The sequence below is a fragment of the Henckelia pumila genome, chromosome 3 (genome assembly GCF_033568475.1).
Source record: "Henckelia pumila isolate YLH828 chromosome 3, ASM3356847v2, whole genome shotgun sequence".
NCBI classification, from domain to species: Eukaryota; Viridiplantae; Streptophyta; class Magnoliopsida; order Lamiales; family Gesneriaceae; genus Henckelia; species Henckelia pumila.
In genome coordinates, this window is record NC_133122.1 from 95997486 (window position 1) to 96002131 (window position 4646).

The window sequence follows — 4646 nt, forward strand, 5'->3', positions numbered from 1 at the left end:
GGCGATCGTCCATCACAACTTAATATTGATGGGTCATCTTGACATGTCACAATAAACGGCGTCATATTATTGGGCCCTTATTGGACATGAGGTAAAAACGTGGAGGTTTCTTTGGAAGCAATTGGGCTCTACCTTTTGAAAATTATGGTTGGCTGATATTATTCGGGACCATAGTTTGTCAATTGGACTCCATATTCTCACTAAGGAAAACAGTTTCCCGTTTTCACTAGAGGGTAGTGAAATCGTTAAAATAGTGGGAGTGAGATTCATAAAATAAATTTCGCCTATTTTATGTCTTAGTAAATTAATTAAACAATCACTGATAATTGTCTGTTTCTTTTCAGTATTTCATAAAGATGAATTCGCGCAATCCACTATTCTCTATTCTCGAACAAAATAAACTAACTGGCGCAAACTATACGGAATGGTTCCGTAAGTTGAAGATTGTCTTGACCTCGGAGAAGATGCTCTACGTGTTAGAAAAATCTCCTCCGAAGGAAGCACCAGCTGACATAAGTCCGGAAGAGTTGGCCAAACTTGATAAATGGTGGGACCATGATATCAAGGCCAAATGCTATATGCAAGCCTCGATGTCTGATGAACTCCAGAGGCGATTTGAGGACACCGTGAATACTGCTGACATTCACGTACAACTCAAGGAACTTTTTGGGGCTCAATCGAGAGCTGAAAGGTTCGCTACTGTAAAACAGCTAATGACGTGTCGCATGCGTGAAGGGACTTCGGTCCGTGATCATGGGGTACGAGTGATTTGGCTCATACAGAATTGGTAATGCTTGATTTGGTGTTGGAGCATGAACTCAACGTGGACTTATTACTTCTCTCTCTTCCTTCTTCGTTTGACGGATTTGTGGTGAATTTCAATATGAACAAGATAGAGGCCTCCCTTGAAGAGATGGTCAATATGCTTGTAACATATGAAGCCACTTTAAAGAAGGATAAACCGGATTTATTGGTGGGATCCTCTTCTTCTGCTAAGAAGGGGCCAAGTACAAAGGGTAAGAAACGTTCTGCCCCACCCAAGAAAACCGGACCCGAGAAGAAGAACAAGACAACGGCTTCAAACATGGAAAAGTCCAAGGATGTTTGCCATTACTGCAAGAAACCCAGTCATTGGAAACGTAACTGCAAGGAATATCTAGAGCAGTTGCGAACTGCGAAGGGTATGTTCTATATTGAGATAAATGTTTCACTTAATACTACTTCTTGGGTATTGGATACCGGATGTGGATCTCACATTTGCAATGATTTGCAGGTGATGACAAGAAGTCGCAAGCTTAGAATGGGTGAGACCCAGCTGAGGCTTGGAAATGGTTCCAGAGTTGAAGCTAAAGCTGTGGGAGATGTTTATTTAATTTTGCAGAACGATTTTAAGTTACTTTTGAGAGATGTTTTATTTGTTCCAGATTTGATTAAAAACATTATTTTCTGTTTCTATGCTTGATATAGATGGTTATTCTTGCAATTTTGTGAATGGGATTTGCAATATTTACAAGAATGAATGTTTGATTGGAAATAGACAACTTGAAAATGATCTATATAACTTAAAATTAAAAGACGTTCCAATAAATTATGTTGATAAACCGGTAACAACAAACAAAAGGAAAATTGATAGTCATAACCCGGCAAACCTTTGGCATGCTAGGCTAGGTCATATTTCCTCAAGGAGGATGAACAAGCTAGTGGGAGAGGGCATGTTTGATATGTCTGATATTAACTCTCTACCTACTTGTGAGTCCTGCCTGAAAGGAAAAATGACTAAATCTCCTTTTAAGGGAAAACCTGAGCGTAGTCAAAATCTGTTGGATTTGATCCATACAGATGTTTGTGGTCCATTTAGAATTGGTACTCAATATGGCCACACCTACTTCATTACCTTTACTGATGATTATTCTAGGTATGGGTATTTATATTTAATGAAATATAAGTCTGAAGCATTTGAAAAGTTCAAAGAATTCAAGGCTGAAGTAGAAAACAAGCTAGGTAAAAGTATTAAAGCACTTCGATCGGATCGAGGTGGAGAATACTTAAGTACCGAGTTTTTGGACTATCTGAAAGAGAATGGGATTCTCTCTCAGTGGACTCCTCCTATGACACCTCAGCTGAATGGTGTATCGGAGCGTCGTAATCAAACTTTGTTGGACATGGTTCGATCTATGATGAGCTTCACTGAGCTTCCACCTTCGTTTTGGGGCTATGCGCTTGAAACGACGGTATTGTTGTTGATAAACGTCCACACCAAAGCAGTGGACAAAACACCATACTAGTTATGGAATGACAAAGCTCCTAAGTATTCGTACTTGAGGATTTGGGGATGTCCAGCTTACGTGAAGCAGACAGTGGGAGATAAGTTGGATAGTCGATCCACCTTATGTTATTTTGTAGGGTATCCGAAGAATTCAATCGGATATTATTTCTATCATCCTGCTGAAACAAAGGTGTTTGTTTCAAGGAATGCCACCTTCTTGGAGAAGGAGTTCTTATTGGATAAGAAAGGCGAGATGATGGAACTCGAAGAAATTCGAGAAGAACCCGAAATACAAAATAATGATCCTACACCTCAGGAACCATTGATGGACACGCCTATACCTAGAAGATCCGAGAGGACTTCTAGACCTCCTATTCGATATGGTCTTTTTCTTGAAGAGGATCAAGATGAACCCGACATTGGATGTGATCCAAGAAACTTCAAGGAATCAATTTTTGATGCGGATTCAAATTTATGGCTTGAAGCTATGCAGTCGAAAATAGATTCGATGCATACAAACCAAGTTTGGTCTTTAGTAGATCCTGCTGATGGAATTGTTCCAATAGGGAGTAAATGGATCTACAAGAGAAAGCTTGGGCCTGATGGTAAGGTATTGACCTACAAGGCACGATTGGTGGCGAAAGGTTATACTCAAAGACAAGGAGTTGACTATGATGAAACCTTTTCACCAGTTGCAATGTTCAAGTCCATAAGAATCCTTATTGCCATAGCTGCTTGGTATGACTATGAGATATGGCAAATGGATGTGAAGACTGCATTTCTTAATGGAAACATTAAGGAAGAGATTTATATGACGCAGCCTGAGGGATACACATCCATGGAAAGCGAGCATAAGGTATGCAAGCTTCAGAGATCAATCTATGGTCTCAAACAAGCATCAAGAAGTTGGAACCAGAAATTTGATGAAACAATAAAGGATTTTGGTTTCATCAAGAACCTGGAGGAACCATGCGTGTACAAGAAAGTAGTTAAGGATGCTGTGACATTCTTTGTACTTTATGTTGATGACATCCTACTCATTGGGAATGATGTAGGGATGTTGCAGTCAACAAAGATATGGTTATCAGGTAGATTCTCGATGAAGGATTTGGGTGAGGCATCCTATATTCTAGGGATACAGATCTATAGAGATAGATCTAAGAGAATGATAGGACTCACTCAAGCAACCTACATCGACACCATATTGAAATGGTTTTCAATGGATGGGTCCAAGAGAGGACATCTACCTATGTGTCATTGAGTTTCTCTATCCAAGTCTATGTGTCCCAAGACTGATGAAGAGATAGAGAAAATGACACATGTATCATATGCGTCAGCCATTGGTAGTATCATGTATGGGATGATATCTACCAGACCGGATGTAGCATTTGCTCTGAGTGTCACGAGCAGATATCAAGCTAATCCCGGTCAAATGCATTGGAAAGCCATGAAGGACATTCTTAAGTACTTACAAAGGACTAAGAATATGTTCATGGTATATGGAGGAAGAGAACTGAAATTGGAAGGCTATACCGACTCTAGCTTCCAAAGTGACGTGGATGACTCGAAGTCAACCTCTGGATTTGTGTTCATGCTCAATGGTGGTGCTGTCTCTTGGAAGAGTTCCAAGCAGGACACCACAGCGGATTCCACCACTGAGGCAGAATACATTGCAGCATCAGCTGTTGCTAAAGAGGCCGTTTGGATGAGGAATTTCGTCCAAGAGTTGGGCGTTATTCCGGAAGTTGTTGGTCCAGTCCCGGTGTACTGTGACAACACGGGTGCCATTGCTCAGGCAAAGGAACCAAGGTCTCATCAAAGATCCAAACACGTACTGAGGAAATACCACATCATCCGGGAGATCGTGGAAAGAGGAGACATCACTGTCGAAAGAGTGGCCTCTGCAGACAATATCGCTGATCCACTTACTAAGCCCTTTCTAGGACCATTATTTGACAAACATCGCGAAGCAATGGGTCTACGTAGTATGACTAGTTGGCTTTAGGGCAAGTGGGAGATTGAAAGAGTGGGTGCCCGATGAGCCAACTTGTGGCTAAGGGCTTTGATGACTCTTTGTATAAACAATCTTTTGTTTAATATAATTTACACTTTTATTAATGGCAATGACTTTATCTTTCTTCATATTGTTATATTGTGATATACTATTGTTGTTTTGATAAAGACCTTGAATATACTATAGTGTATGTAAGATGTGGTAGTACATGGGGATGTCTATCATGAAACACATCTTATAGTCACTGTATATTCTAAACAGTTCCTAGTCGATTGAGCCGTCCGTTAATAAGGATAAGGATCTCTTGAGTTTGAGACTAGCATTTGCGATGCAGAGTACCACGTTTCATTGGTAAGGAACATAGAG